Source organism: Hesperophylax consimilis, chromosome 17 (genome assembly GCF_061612785.1).
Source record: "Hesperophylax consimilis isolate HC1 chromosome 17, BYU_Hcon_1.0, whole genome shotgun sequence".
NCBI lineage: Eukaryota > Metazoa > Arthropoda > Insecta > Trichoptera > Limnephilidae > Hesperophylax > Hesperophylax consimilis.
Genome location: NC_142852.1, coordinates 13,829,261 through 13,845,896, shown reverse-complemented (window position 1 = coordinate 13,845,896; position 16,636 = coordinate 13,829,261). Strand labels below are relative to the sequence as shown.

The window sequence follows — 16,636 nt, the reverse complement described above, 5'->3', positions numbered from 1 at the left end:
GGTACAGTAAAAAAAAAGAAATAAGATAAGAATAATAAAATAAGAAAAACAGAATAGCATATACAATAATGAAAGAGTTGTAAAATAATAAGTCATGGAGCAGGAGCAGTACACCGGGGGTTCCCAATTATTACACTAGTCAACGACTCTAAGCACAGGCCATCTCTCAACCCAGATCCTAGTAAACTTCCTCAAACATTCGAAATTCACACTGTTAGAAACAAGATCGGTGTTCCACACCGGTCTAATGGGGACATTCAGACCGTCTATCATTTCGTCTCCGGCATCCTTCAAAATCTCACAGTGCCACAGAATGTGCTCGGCCGACTGGTAATTATTGCCACAAGCGCAATTGGGGTGGGTGGACAGGGCAAGGCTGTGAAGCCTTCCCCTGAATTCCCCATGTCCTGAAAGGAGCTGCGTAACGTGATGGTCCAGTTTGAGGAAGGCCCCTTCCATTCTGAGTTTAACTGAAGGGAAGAAGGAGAAGGTCCATCTTCCCTTGCTCGACCTATCCCAACGGACCTGCCACTCTTTGAGCGACAGGTCCCTCATCGTTCGGAGCAGTCCTGGGAGAGTTCCTGGTCCACCCGGTGTCAGGACGACACCAAGGTGGTTGGCCGGGGATCCACGGATTAATCGCTGCTTCGTTAACACCTCCCTAATTTCTAGATCGATTGGTAATATACCAGCCAAAATTGGCAAAGCGTCCGAAGCAACGGTTCGATATGCCCCAGATAGTGCCAGCAGGGGAGTGCGCTGACCCCTAGTGAGAGCAAGAAGTATTAAACAGTTATCCAGGCGATGCTCCCAAACAGAGGCGGCATATGCGACTTGCGCAACATATACCCCCTTGTAGAGAGCGTGCAAAGCCGGTCTGCGAAGTCCCCACTCTGCCGTGGAGATTCTTTGAAGCTTCAGAAATAGCGACTGAGCCCTGCAGGATACATCTTTGACATGAGCCAGAAAGGAGGACGATCGATCTAGAGTGACACCTAAATATTTAACGTTATCCACAAATTTGATATTAGTGTCTCCCATACGGATGGTAGGGTTTCTTGTCTTATTGAAAGAACCCTTCATCAGGAGGCCCATAGTCTTCTGGGGAGCGAAGGTCATTTTATTCCTCTCCCCCCATTTAAGGAGGGTGTCCAAACCTTCACCAGCCTTACATTCGACTTCTCTTCTACTGTCCCCAGAGACAAGATACATTTTATCATCCGCATAGTCGATCATGATACATCCTTCAGGTAAGGGTAACCTAGAGGAGTCATCGAAGGTTATATTCCAAAATTTAGGAGCTAGGACGGAGCCTTGAGGACACCCCATATCGGTCTCGCGTTCAATAACAGTGTCACCATGAGAAATAATGACAGTTCGGCCCGATAAATAGTTGTCTACTGATTTAAATAGGGTTTTTGGGCAGTTCCTATTTTTAACCTTGATACGTATCATGTCCCACCATGCGTAGTCGAAGGCACCAGTAATATCGAGGAAGATTGCAACTACATACCTCTTTGTACAAACCTTCACCCAGTTAAGCGCAAACGAAATGGCGTGCACGGTGGATCTACCGGAGACGAAGCCAAATTGGAGATCACTAGACGGGGAGAGTGATTGTTGTAGCCTATGCCGGATAAGTTTTTCCAGGATCTTGCCAAGCACTGGAAGTAAGGTTATGGGCCGATAGGCCTTGACATCAGTTAGTGGCTTACCATTCCCCTTTGGTATGACCCTGAGCACGCCTCTCTTCCATTCAGAAGGGAAAATTCCTCTTCTCAAACACGTTTCCATCACTTGGAAGAGCTCCTCCCTAGCGTGGATCCAGACTTGCTTCGCTATCACGCCATTAAGTCTGTCATGCCCTGGTGCCTTCTTAGGACCCAAACCCTTAATTATTAGGTCGATTTCTGCTCTAGTGACTGGAATGACTCTATCCTCTTGGGCGAGGTCTCTAGGTGGAAGCCGTGCCAGGAGTCTAACCTGTTTATGGTGGTCACTTTCCCCAATTACTGATTCTACAGGAACTAACTTGCCCAAAAGTGTATTGAGAGTAGAGGCCACATCTATCGTCTCAGCATTCCTACCTTCTGTGATCCCAATGAGACTAGATCCTTTCCCGGATTTTTCAATTGCGCTGTGGATTTCCCACGGGTTGGCGTTTCCCACATTATTAACCCAGTCATGCCAAGCAGCTCGTTTCGCAAGGAGAACCGCCTGTTTGAAAGTTGCCCTGGATCTCCTGAGAGCTGCCTGAAGGGTAGCTGTCTCCTCCTCCGTACAGCATCCCCTCCTGGACAGTCCCAAGGCCCTATAGGCTCCTTTATAGGCCCCCTTTAGCGAAGTCAGCTCAGGTGACCACCACGGCGTTCTAATTTTCGTCTTTGGGTTTGATCTGCCCAGAGAGGAATCAGCCGCAGATACAACGGCAGAATTGAAAAAGTTCCCCAAATTGTCCGGATCACTAGCTGCTACGTGATGAAAATCCCTTAATGTATCTCGTAGCGCCTCCCCAAAGTTATCCCAATTCGCCCTAGAGGTGTTGAAATTCCAGGAGGATCTCGGAGTTTCAGTTTAAAGTATTAGTGATTGTATTAGTAACCTGTTGGTAAAATCTACTCTGTTTGGTTAGTTTAACAGGTCATATGTACAAGGAATCAACAATAACGGGTAAAAATAACAATTTGCAGCCACCTGCAAAAATGAAAAATTATGAGACAAAAGAAAATGGTGAAATGTACACCTCATTTTTTGTGAGGGGGTGTCGTCACCCGCTCTCAGGCAGTCCTAGGGAGAGAAAGCAGGGCATTGGATAGGTTTCACGAGGATCAGGTTCCGCGCCTCTAAGCCAGGAAACCGGTTGTGCCTGGACGAAAGGTGTAAGTTGGGGTTGGGAAGATCCCAAAGACCATGAGGAGAAAGCGTCGGAGAACCTGGAGGCAGGGCGGAAGGTCACCAATTAACGATCAGCCCATCCTCAGTACCGTTCCTGGCCTCAGGGGAGGCACTGATGGCAGGCGACGGCACCAATCCCAAAATGGTCGTCCAAGATGGGTATGCACGGACGAGGTCTTATGCCACCCCAGAGTTGGGGTACACCGGACAGAACAAAAAAAAGAAATCAGTTCAGTTCTGCTACCAGCAAGCACTTAACTCTGTAAAAACAATAATACAAAACACAATAAAAGAAGAAAATTGCGGAATAGATTTATACTTTCGCGTTATTTACAGGTCATCCTCGAAAAACAAGGTAGATCATTATAAACAATAATTATACACGAAAGAGATATACATAATGCCAATAAAATTAGCAAAAATAAACAGGAAAATCTAATAATAACTATATCAAAAGATTTTTACAAAATTTACATATAGCGGTATGTTTACAGTAATATAGTCCTGTAGTCCGATGAGGCCAGGAGCAACACCTGGCATTAAAAGCTACTGATTTTAATCTCAATTCTCGACTCTAAGATCAGACCATCTCTCGACCCAGATTTTTGTGTACTTCCTCAAGCACTCGAAATTCACCATGTTCGACACGAGATTAGAATTCCAAACTGGTCTCGTTGTTACTTCCAAACCGGCCAATAATTCATCTCTTGCATCCGTCATAATCTCACAGTGCCACAGAATGTGCTCAGCGGTTTGATCGGAACTACCACACGCGCAGTTCGGGTGTGGGGACAGGGAGAGTCTGTGTAGTCTCCCCCTGAACTCACCATGTCCTGATAATATTTGGGTCATGTGGTCCAATTTGATGAAAGCTCCTTCCATTCTGATTTTAACTGATGGGAAGAAGGAGAAGGTCCATCTTCCCATTTTCGACCTATTCCATCGAGACTGCCACTCGTTGAGTGATAAGTCACTCATTTGTTTCAGTAGACCAGGGAGAGTCCCTACCCCACCCGGCGTAAGAATTACGCCGAGATGTGTAGCAGGTAGTCCTCTGGAGAGCTTCTTTTTTGTTAACACTTCCCTAATTTCCAGATCGATTGGTAAAATACCGGCCAACACGGGCAAAGCGTCCGAAGCAACGGTTCTGTATGCACCGCAGAGCGCCAGCAAGGGGGTTCGCTGACCCCTCTTGAGAGCCGAGAGTATAAGCGAATTCCCCAAACGGTGCTCCCACACAGAGGCGGCATACGAGACTTGCGCAACGTAAATACCCCTATAAAGTAGTCGCAGGGCAGGGGAACGCAACCCCCAATCAGCTGTAGAGATTCTTCTCAGCTTAAAGAAAAGGGCCTGGGCCTTGCTAGAGACCTCTTTAACGTGAGTTAAGAAGGAGGACGATCGATCTAGAGTGACACCTAGATATTTGACTGAGTCTGCAAAGTGAATAGTAGAGGCTCCCATTTTGATGGAAGGGTTTCTTCTTCTACTGAGGAAACCTTTCATCAAGAGTCCCACGGTCTTTTGGGGGGCAAAATTCAACTTGTTTCTCACACCCCAGCTTAGGATTGCACGCAAACCTTCTTCAGCCTTTCCTTCCACTTCCCTTCTACTGTCCCCCGAGACCAAATACAATTTATCATCAGCGTAGTCGACCGATGTGCATCCTTCAGGTAAGGGTAACCTGGAGGAGTCGTCAAAATCAATATTCCAGTATTTAGGTCCCAAAATGGAGCCTTGCGGGCATCCCTTATCAACCTTCCGGACTTTTTTTTGATCCCCATAAACGATCTCTATTGTACGGTCGTTTAAATAGTCACAGTTGATTTTGAAAAGGTCTTGAGGGCAACCTCTATTTTTAATTTTAGTAATCAACATCGGCCACCACGCATGATCGAAGGCACCAGTGATATCTAAGAAGATTCCAATTACGTACCTCTTTGGACAGACCTTCACCCATTCGAGCGCATACATGATGGCATGCTCGGTAGATTTCCCAGGGACAAAGCCAAATTGCCGCTCACATGCTGGGGAAAGAGTTTGCTGCAACCGATTACTGATGAGTGTTTCCAAGATTTTGCTAAATACATGCAGGATGGTAATCGGACGGTAAGCCTTAACGTCCGTTCTTAGTTTATCGTTACCCTTTGGGATAATCTTGAGCACACCTCTCTTCCATTCCGTAGGGAAAACTCCTCTACGAAGACATGTCTCCATAACCTGGAACAACTCTTCCTTGGCATGGATCCAGACGTTCTTCGCTATTATACCATTAAGACGATCGTGCCCTGGTGCCTTCTTCGGACCCAAACCCTTGATTATAACGTCAATTTCGGCCTTAGAGATTTTTAACATTCTGTCCTCATGGTCGAGGATCCTAGGTGGAAGCCGTGACAGAGCTCTTATCTGTTTGTGGTGGCCGTTTTCCCCGGTTACTGAGTCTAATGGAACTAATTTGTCCAGCAAGGTATTAAGAGTGCTGGTCACATCGGTACTCTCAGAGTTCCCATCGGGATTATCCGATATGATGCTAGTCAAATACCGGTCAGATCCTTTTCCCGTTTTTTCGATTGCGCTGTGGATTTCCCACGGGTTGGCGTTACCCACTTGTTTAACCCAATTATGCCAAGCAGTTCGTTTTGCTGAAAGGATAGCCAATTTGAAGGTTTTCCTAGCCCTACTGACACGTGTCTTAAGAGATGTAATCATCTCTTGCGTGCCCCCAGTCCTCTTAAGGGATCCGAGTGCCCTGAAAGCCCTCTTGAATTCGCCCTTCAGCAAAGTCAACTCACTCGACCACCACGGCGTTCTAATAGCGGTTTTCGGGTTTGATCTTCCCATTGATTCTTTGGGAACAATAAAACGTCTACAAGCTGTGAATGTTAAGCTGAACACAGAAGTGCGCGATCTTAACGCGCGCTTGTTCCAAATGGAACAGACAGCCAGGGAAACCAACGTCGAGATCCAGTGCGTACCTGAGCATAAATCTGAGAACCTGATATCGATCGTAAAACAACTTAGAACCGTGATTTCCCGCCCCATTGATCCATAATCGAGTCTCCAAGATCAAACCAGATTCCAGAAGGCCCAAGTCAATCGTCGTGAAGCTCCCGAGCGTGAGGGCAAGGGATGAAGTCCTGGCTGCAGTCGTCAGCTACAACAAGAAAAACATGTACTCCAAGCTAAACTCAACGCATCTAGGCATCGACGGCATCAAATCACCGTTATACGTCCGCGAACACCTCACACCAGCAAACAAGGTCCTGCATGCAGCCACGAGGATTAAAGCGAAAAAAGCTAATTATAAATTCGTGTGGTTCCGTAATGGTAAAATTCTTGTTCGTAAAGATGAACACTCTGCGCATGTAGTGGTGATGCGCAACCCGGACTCGTTAGCTTCGCTTGCCTGATTCCTACCGTATTTTGTCTAAATTTCAATTGGTATATTATCTGTGAATTACGTAGACTGAATTACTTTTATGAAATGTATATGTAAGTTTATTGTTTATTGTGGTATTTAAAGTAGGTACATAGTTATCTATGTCCTAATACAATCCTTATATACATTTATTTTTATTTTTTTATTTAATATTTGTATGTTTTTTACAATAAATATACAATTATACATATTATACAGTGTTATCAAGGTAAATAATCATAGCTTTTCCTCACCATAAAGAGACAAGGCTCTTGTGTTTGGTGAGTGAATCCAAGCTCAATTATATGGAATCATGTAAGTAAGTAAATAATATATTTGCAAAACCAAAGGGATAAGTAAGAAATAGGCAAGATTTATCAATAATACAGTTTCAAGATTTGAAGGAAATAATAATAAGAGTAAGATATGGACTTTTATAGTAGTTTTAGGTAATTTTTTTAATTTAATTTTAAATTCCTGAATATCTTCAATATTTTTCAGATATAATGGAAGGATGTTAAAATATGTTATACCTAGATAGAGATAGGTATTTTGTGTGTGCTTTGTATTAAGTTTTGGGATTTTGATAGTTTTTTGATATCTTACTGATGAATTGAATTTTAAGTTAATTAACTGTATTTCTTTATAAATTTGTAGAATTGAATATTTTTTTATATATATTGTCTATTGTGGGTACATTGAATATTGAAAAGAGAATCTCAGTAGAAAATTTGGATGGTTTTTTCAATATTACTTTAATTATCAATCTTTGAACTATTTTAAGTGGATTTAATATATTGTTATAAGTTCCTCCCCAGCCAATAATACCATATTGTAATATAGATTGTACAATTGCATAGTACACTCTTTTTAGGTTTTCTAGTCTTAGAATATTTCTAAGTCTTATAAATATATAAATACATTTTCTAATTCTTTTGACAAGTTCACAAATTTGTTTTTTCCATTTAAAATGTTGATCTATATATATACAAAGATATTTAATTTCAGAAGTTAGACTAAGTATAGAACATTCTTGATTGCAATTAGTTCTGTTACATTTAAGTTGATGTATTATAATTTTTAATTCTGGTATTGATTTAAATTTGTTGATAGAGAATGGGATACATTTTGTTTTTTCAGTATTTAATGAGAGGAGGTTTTTATCGAACCAATTTTTCAATATATTAATATCAGTATTTGCTAAGTTATTAACATTATTCCAATCAGTACCTTCAATTATTATGACAGTGTCATCAGCAAAAGATATTATTTTTCCATTTAATCTTTGATTGAATATGTCATTTACATAAATGATAAACAGTAACGGTCCCAGGACTGTACTTTGAGGTATGCCGAAGTGACTTGTTTTTTGTTGACTAAGTACATCGTTGATTTTTACGACTTGAGGGCGTTTGAAAAGGTAGCTTTTTATCCATTCTATAGCTGTACCACTTAAACCAATGTTTCTTAATTTACTTATAAGTTTGTCGTGTGATATGCTATCAAAAGCTTTTTTAAGATCTATGAAAATTCCAATGCATTTTAATGATTTATCTAATGAATTATGAACAAGACTAGTTAATTTTGCAATTGCATCCTGAGTGCTTCTACCTTCCATAAAACCGAACTGATTTTCATTAATTAATTTATTACATTTTAGAAATTGGTATATCCTTTTTTTAACTATCTTTTCAAAAATTTTTGCTATGTTCGAGATTACTGATATGGGTCGGTAATTGCTAACTTCTTCTGGGTTACCAGATTTAAATATTGGAGTAATGGTAGTTTGTTTGTAGATTGATGGAAACACTCCGCTTTGGAAACTTACATTTATTATGTGTTTTAACGGTTTAGAAATTTGATTTTTAATATTTTTTAAAATATTAACTGTTATTCCATCAAAACCCGGGGCAGAACCTCCTTGCATACCGTTTATAATTGATATTATTTCGTTCTCTGTGGTGACTTGGAATGTTGCTATATTATTGTCAGTATCAATACTACAGTCTGGAAATGTTATATTTGGGTCAGTATGAATGAGATTGGCAAGATTTTCCCCTACATTCGCAAAGAAGGTGTTAAATATGTTTGCAGCTATTGAGGGATTTTCTTTACAACATGTTTTCATGTTGTCATGAAATATAGTAGCGATGTCGTTATTTTTGTTTTTTTTCTTGTCAATTATTTCATTTATAACTGTCCACACTCTTTTACTATCATTTTCAGCCTGATTCAACTTTTGTTTATAATACTTTTGTTTTGTGTTTTTTATAATATATGAAAGTTTGTTTTTATATGCTTTAAAATGATTTAGTAAATTTTTATTATTTGGTTGTTGAGTAGTTAATTTGTAAAGAGCTTGCTTATGTCGTACAGATACTACTAAACCATGAGTAATCCATGGTTTTATAGGTTTCAAGTTCGACACTTTGGATTTGGTTATTATATTATTATTTGTCGAGTCATTTATGCATTTAGCTATTTTTTCTTCAAACATTTTACAACATATATTGACATCATTGCATTGTAATAATTTATTCCAATTTTCTGATTCTAATTGGTGTTTTAATGTATCCATATTAAGTACTTTTTTTGAGTAATTATTTTGTTTGAATAATGGCAAAGTTGGATTGCTTAATTTATAGTTAAAAATACATGAATAATGATCAGTGATAGATGTATGAATGACAGCTGATTTTATATTTTTGATATCAGGAATATTTGTAAAAATGTGATCTAAGCATGAGGGGCGTTGACCTTTAACATTTCTAGTATAAGAATTTATGCACGATAAATAATTGAGTTCTGCTAACATATTTAGATATGTGTCTTTATCTTTACTAGAATAGTCGTTTGCGATATTTAAATTCAGATCTCCAACAATAATGGTATTTTTATTTCTAAAATTTAACAAAATATTTTTTAATTCATCTATAAATTGAGGTACTATCGATGTATGCGTGCGATAAATTGCAATAATGTTGTAATATTTATTTACGTCTTTAAATTCTATATTTAATATGATATACATATAATAATATCATATACATATAATTATAGTAACACATTTAAAATGAATCAATCACATATTTTCTTAATTTAATTTTAAATGTTTTTATGTTTTCTTCTGATTTTATTTCTTCTGGTAGCTCTCCAAATATCTTCAACGCTCCAGACATCAATGACTTTTGACTCCGTGTTTTTTTCCTGAAGGAGAGTCTCAATTCATTTCTTTTCCTCGTCTCATGTGTGTGTTTGTTCTGTAGTTTATCAATTTTTCTTAGGAATTCACTAGACGTATGGCCATTGATTATCTTGTAGATTAAAAATATGGTATCAAAGTAAATAATTTGTTTAAATGACAAGATATTTAACTCCTTCAACATGTTCTTAATTTTTGTGTATCTATTTTTCTTCAATATGGTTCTCATTGCTCTATTTTGTAGAATTGTCATTTGTTTCATTAAACCGTCGTTGGATAAGAATATGATGCTGCTACAGTAATTTATGTGTGGTACAATAATAGCGTTGTACACATTTTTACTGGAAACTGTGTTAAGGAATCTTCTTATTCTTCCCAACAGTGAAATTTTTTTGGCGATCTTTTTAATAATTTGTTTTGTATTTTGAGCAAAAGTTAATTTAGAGTCAATTATAACCCCCAAATATTGCAATTCAAATACTTCTTTCAATACTTCACCGTCTATCAATATGTCTTTTTTTGCGTTACTCGTTTTCCAATGTTCATGAATTTAGTTTTGTTTTCATTCAATTTAAGTTTATTTTTCTTCAGCCATATTGATATATTATGTAGGTCTTCATTTATATGGTTCATTATGAGTTCATAATCTTCTCCTCTTATATATATCAGTGCGTCGTCTGCAAATAATCTTATTTTACAATGTTTCAATACTTTTACCATATCATTAATGTACATTATAAAAATAATAGGTCCGAGAGCCGACCCTTGTGGTACTCCCAATGTAATCTTTATTGGTTCGGATATTGTCTCACCCACTTTTGTGGTTTGATATCTATTACTTAAATAATCTTTGAACCATTTCAATGCCTTTCCTTTTATTCAATTTTTAGATTGTTTTTTAATAATTATATCTCTATCTATCGTTTCAAAAGCTCTCTGAAAGTCCAGGAAAACCACGATCACATATGAATCCTATAATTTCTATACCCGCTATATCCGATTTTTTGACAAAATGATCTGAGTATGACATCTTGTTCACATTTTTGCGAGCAACAAGAGGAGCCTAAAATTGAGTTTCAAAACCCTCCTTATCGCGACCAAAAACCATGTTTAAACTGCGAGTGAGAAACCAAATCCGCTATATCATACAGAAAGTTACTATCAAAACCCGCTATATCGGATTCAACGAATCACAAGCAGTTATTTTGCCAAAATACAATATGGCCGCCGCTCTGACGCCACGCTCGTGTGTCAAAATGATCTACGCGTGAGTTTCTAAACCCGCCATGTCGGCTCAGTTGACTTTCAAAATCACGAAGTGAGTATCAAAATCCGCTATATCCATTTTATTTATCGAAATTACTTAATTATTGCTAGACATATATAGAAAAATAAATACTTTTCGAAATTTTATTACTCCAATTCATTATATAAAAAATTGTAATGCATTTACTTATGTACGCTAGAGATGTGACAGTTTTTTGCGGTTTTCTCCAAATCAATGAAAGTTGATATAGCGGGTATAGAAATTACACGACTCATATTTATTTTTATCTGAGTCTTGTTTCCAGTCCTCCAGAACTAGATTGAGAGCCATTTCACAAGATTGGTTATTTCTAAATCCACACTGTTCTTTACATAATATATTCCATTTTTCTATAAAATCAACAAGTTGTTTTTTTATTATATGTTCAAGTATTTGCTCATACTTAGGGAGCGTGTTCACTGGTCTATATTCTTCTCATTTTTTTGTATTTTTTATTTTCGTTATTGGGATGACTCTTGATATTTTCCATGATTGAGGGAACTTTCCTAAGGTGATAGATTCATTTATAAAATTAAGTAAGTGATTCTCAAAGATTGGTAATGATTGAATTATTAATTGTATTCTTATTTCATCAGGACTGGGTTTTGTATTCATTTGTTTCAGAATAACTTTTAATTCCTCCTTTGTTATTTTTTTTAAATTCCAATTCTATATTTCTTTCTTCAATTTCATCATGAACATTATAGACAATTTTCGGAATACTCTCGTTATTATTTTAAATACTTTTTATAAAATATTGTTAAATTTATTGGCTATATTTAACCCATCTGTTCCAGGGGGGAATATTATGTCTTCATATGCAATACTGTTATTTTCATTTTTCAGTAACGATTTTATTGTTTTCCACATTTTCTTCTGATCTCCCCTTTCTTCCTCTATTTTAGTTCTGTAGTATTCATTTTTTATGCTTTTTAATTGATTGGTATACCTGTTTTAATAGATTTTGAAGTTTTCCCAGCTGTCCCAGCTCCTCGTTATTTTTGCTATTTTACACAATCTGTCTCTTTCCTTTTGCATGCTTCTAAGTTTATTGTGGTACCATTTATTTTTTGATTGGTTCTTAGTTTGTTTTTCTGGTACAATTTTATCAATTGAATATTTTATATTTATATGCAAATATTCCTGGGATTTTACCATTTAATTACGAGCATTAGTTTTAACATAATAATTAGTATAATATTACCAACGCATTATAAATAAATCATTGCAAATGGATTCTGTCACTTTTATTTCAGTAAATTCAATTCACCCAGTGGAAAATGGGCTTCCATCTAGGTCACGATTACCCCCACGATGAGCTTACCTTGGTAATTACATTTTCTACGAACCTTGGATTTTAGCCAAAAAATATATACCTGAAACAGAACGTAGTTGAAACAGAACTCTAATTTGAACGGGATGTATTTGATTTCGCTTCGAAAATCAGGCAAAAGTAACGTAGCCAAAACACATATTGGGAAATAATAATGTAAATTCTGAGGTATTTTGAACTTGAAGTTATGACAACGGTTTAGAGAATGTTTATCGTCGGATAACTTTATATTTATTTACCATGTCAACCGCCATTCAGCTTTTAACAAAATATCGTTAATCCGTATTTTAGTGACTTTTTAAATAAATGCCTTTGAAATACTCATCTAATAATTAGTGGGAGTCGCTATATGCACAGCGACTAATCGACAGGGGGCGCACAATGGGGCCGATGACCCCGAAAGTTGGCATCAAATCAGTGGTTGCAATGACATCAAATCTTTTTCGATTTTTAGTTCCGTATAGACATGTTGATAAAAATAAGTGAAAAAAAATGTTCGAAAAGTCACGCATACTTTGTACAAAAATATAAAATTGAATAATATAAGATAAATTAAATCAGTCAAAATGCTCACTTTATTTCTCGTGCTATTTATTGACAGTTATACACATAATAAATCGTTTTCATCATCTTGTGACAATATACTATCGTCATCACTACTTGATTCAACTATCGAATCATTCCTGGTAGTCGTATTAGGGTCTGGTGTCTTTAGCATTTTCAGTACTTCTTTTGAAATTGTCTTCATTTTCCGGCTGCTGAACTTGTATTAAACGCTCAGCAGTGTGATCCAGCAATTGTTGCAATTTCAATTTCGCTGAAGATTCCGTGACCGTTATGAATTCACTTAATGGGTAACATTTTTTCTTAGCTCCTTGTACAATTTTGTATGAAGGAAATACCTCTTTATCCTTTTCTCTTATTAAATTGTATTGGTAGCGACTAAGTTTGGCATCTAAGCAATCAAAGCGAGTGCTTCATCACCACTCAATACCTTTTTGTTTTGGGTTGTATCGGTAAAAGCTTTTCTGTACTTATTTGCTCTGGTCGGCGTACTTAACGTGACGTCTTTGACTACAGTCGATGCTGCTGCTTTACCTGCCAACCGAAAACTCATGTGGGTAGCAAAGGCTAACTCAGTACTAGATGTTTTAGATCGCAATAGTATAGTTTTATGACGTTTCGTACGCTCAGACGACATATCAAATGACAGTGTGGGTCGACCTCTTTTCGTTTTTACTATTTCTGGTAAAGGTTTATAATTCTTAAACATAAGGAGGCTTTCGAGCCATTCTTTTATTATAAAAATTATTATTTAATAAAAAGAAATCATGGATTCTGTGACACTTGAACCATTTGGTTTTCAATTTAGAACAGAATGCAGCTATTTCATTAAAAAAGTTATTTTTGATTAAAGAGTTGACAATGAGTAAGTTCTAAGAGGTGTTTTTCCAGGAATTTTACTTTTTCGTCAAATTTCTTAGCGCCAGAATTCTTCATAATCATGTATAATTCGAATCTCGTTAGAACCACGTCAGAAATTGTATCTAAAACAAAACACATTGATTATTAGACTAGTTGTAGTTTTTTATGAAAAATGATAGTCCTCACTTTCAAGTACTATAATTTAAAAAAATTGTGCATACTTGCAACTACTTATAATTAAATCTTGTAGCTAAGATACGAAACTATAGAAAAACAATTAAAATATGACGGGATCTTTTGGAACTCTAAACTAAATACCTCTATGTTTAATATATTCACAAGAAAATATTTCATACAAATAGGTGTTTGTTTTAATTTAAATTTATGACATATAGTATGAGGGTATCAATAACTACTATAATATAATTAAATTACATACCATAAGACATCGTATCCATATTGAATTGGATCTGTACACTTGATAGATTTTGCTTTTTATAAACTTGAAAAGTATTGAAATTTACGCGCTTTCGAAAACTGACACAGTCACCCGCACAAAGGTCAAGTTCAAACTGATCTCTTCCCATCAGTATCGCGATTAGGGCGAAACGCTTCGGGGTAATTATGCAACACTTAATGAAATTCAAAACTAGCATACATGCTTCATTGTAAAGAACATTTGATTTTCTGAATTTCAGCCAACGCGTTACATGAAGTCGCCCCAATGTGGGGCGTGGCCAACATATCCGAGCATACCCGAAGTGAAGTATAGGTGTAAAAGGGACACTTTCTTTTGAATCACAAACCATGTTACACAAACCTAGCGTAGCCGCTAAACTAATTGAAAACTGGGATGTTTTTCTTGCCTTGACGCGAGCAGGCGGTATTAAGGGGACACTTTCTTTTGAATCACAAACCATGTTACACAAACCTAGCGTAGCCGCTAAACTAATTGAAAACTGGGATGTTTTTCTTGCCTTGACGCGAGCAGGCGGTATTAAGGGGACACTTTCTTTTACATCACAAACCATATTACACAAACCTAGCGTAGCCGCTAAACTAATTAAAAACTGGGATGTTTTTCTTGCCTTGACGCGAGCAGGTGGTATTAAGGGGACACTTTCTTTTGAATCACAAACCATGTTACACAAACCTAGCGTAGTTTTAAAAAGGTTTGTTTACATTATATTATTACAACGCCATTTCTGACGTTTCGTTTCACACCTCGGGTATGCTCGGATATGTTGGCCACGCCCCCTGTCGACTAGTCGCTGTGCATATAGCGACTCCCAATAATTAGTAGGTAGACGTCAAATTGACAGTTTAAAAGTTCCGCTGTGTGACAAAGAAAACGCCCCATGATTCTCTAACTAAACCGGAATAACGACCGTTACCAAATGAATAGCGATGAATATATGCATTAGTACTTACCAATAACCATCACAAGCATGGGATGATAAGTTTAACAACGCGGTTTGAATAGAGTTTGGAAACAGGAAAAAACGACTGTTTTGTGAAGAAAGCGCGCACAATTGGGCATTGTTAATATTACAGTGATAGCAGGTCTTTAACCTGTTTACTATGGGAAGTCCGCAACCTTGAGAACAAATCACAATAAAATTTGAATATAAAATTAAAAAAAGGGTTTCTAAATTAATATTTAGTGCAAGCGATTTGGACACTGTCCTTTATACAATTTCTTTATACATAAGGCTTAAAATTGGTTTAAAAACTTGGGCAAACACATTACTATCCTATTAGTTGTTAACTGTTAACTCGGCAAGGATATCAAAAATGAAAGTTTATAGATAAACCGAGTTATTAGGATTTTGGGTCTAAAAGAGGTCTTGAAGAAAATAGCAATAAGTATGTTTTTAAATCTTCAGTAATATCAGAGTTCAAATGTTAACTACGGAGAACAACGTCAAATGCGGTTGGTAAAGTTAGATTAAAATTTAAATGTTAACGAATAAGTAGTTATCTGTATTTACTACTAATAATTACAGAAACAAGAATCTTTCAACTTTTTTTTGGAATGAAAAAGTTTTCGTTTTTTTCGAATAAAATCATAGATCATTGGCATTGCAGCCCTTACAAACCCCACTATACTGTTTTCTGTTCCCTGCTTTACTACTTTACACAGGATCAATACTTAATTCATTCTCGTGCCGCAGACAGTTCCTCCTAATTTTCTCTACAATTGGCAATAGCTTTTACCAGAATAATCTTAATAACTATTGTCAAAGTGTAAAAATTTACGAATTTGTTGAAAACGCTTTAACGGCATTATATCTGCTTTAACACTCCCGTACCGGACAGGGGGGAACACACTCACACTAACGAGAGTTTTATGCTATATCTAAGTTGTTTTTCACACCACATACTCTTTAATTTAGGTAATCCTAAAAAAACTATTTGGTTATCGATCTGCATTTCAAAAATATATATTTTATTTCTAGTTTCTGAGATATTAAATAATTTGTACAAAATTCCGGCAAAATTTCTGTCCCCTGCCCCGCACCACAGCTTCGTAGCATCGGCTAAAATTCCCCCGTCCCCATCCCTACTACCCGCTCTCCACCGAGAACGATCCAGCGAGCTGCGAACTGGACCGTAAAAGTTGCATTTTATGGAAAGGGCTAACTCCCGGTCGCGTACACTGCACTACTGGTGTTTCCTTTTGCGATGCTAAAATGTTCACTTGCCGGACTAAGATCGGCCTGTCTGGCGTGCTTCCGGTAAATGTTTCATGTTTAGAAACAACATTAAAATTATGTCTGTCTCTGTTTCTCACATGGAAAAGATATCTGTCGGAAAGAGACACATATTTTGTTTACATTTTTAAGTAATTTGAAGGAATGTGAATACAAAACAGAGTACTATATGGTTAAAAAGTCTATGTTCCTCGGGGTTTTAGTTGCTAATTCTCTAAATTTTCGTGGTAAATAATTCTCTGCAAAACCGGACTAGTTTCGCCCTGCTATGGGCATCTTCAGACTGGTAAGTAGTTCATTCATACTTATGAAATGGTGTTTATAAATTAATATCTTTTTCAGG

At 37.0% G+C, this 16,636-nt stretch overlaps 1 pseudogene; it reads left to right on the top strand.

The window, feature by feature from the left end:
* Positions 1–4,990: 4,990 nt before the first annotated feature.
* LOC149416045 (uncharacterized) lies at positions 4,991–6,305 on the top strand (annotated as a pseudogene).
* The last annotated feature ends 10,331 nt before the right edge of the window (positions 6,306–16,636 follow it).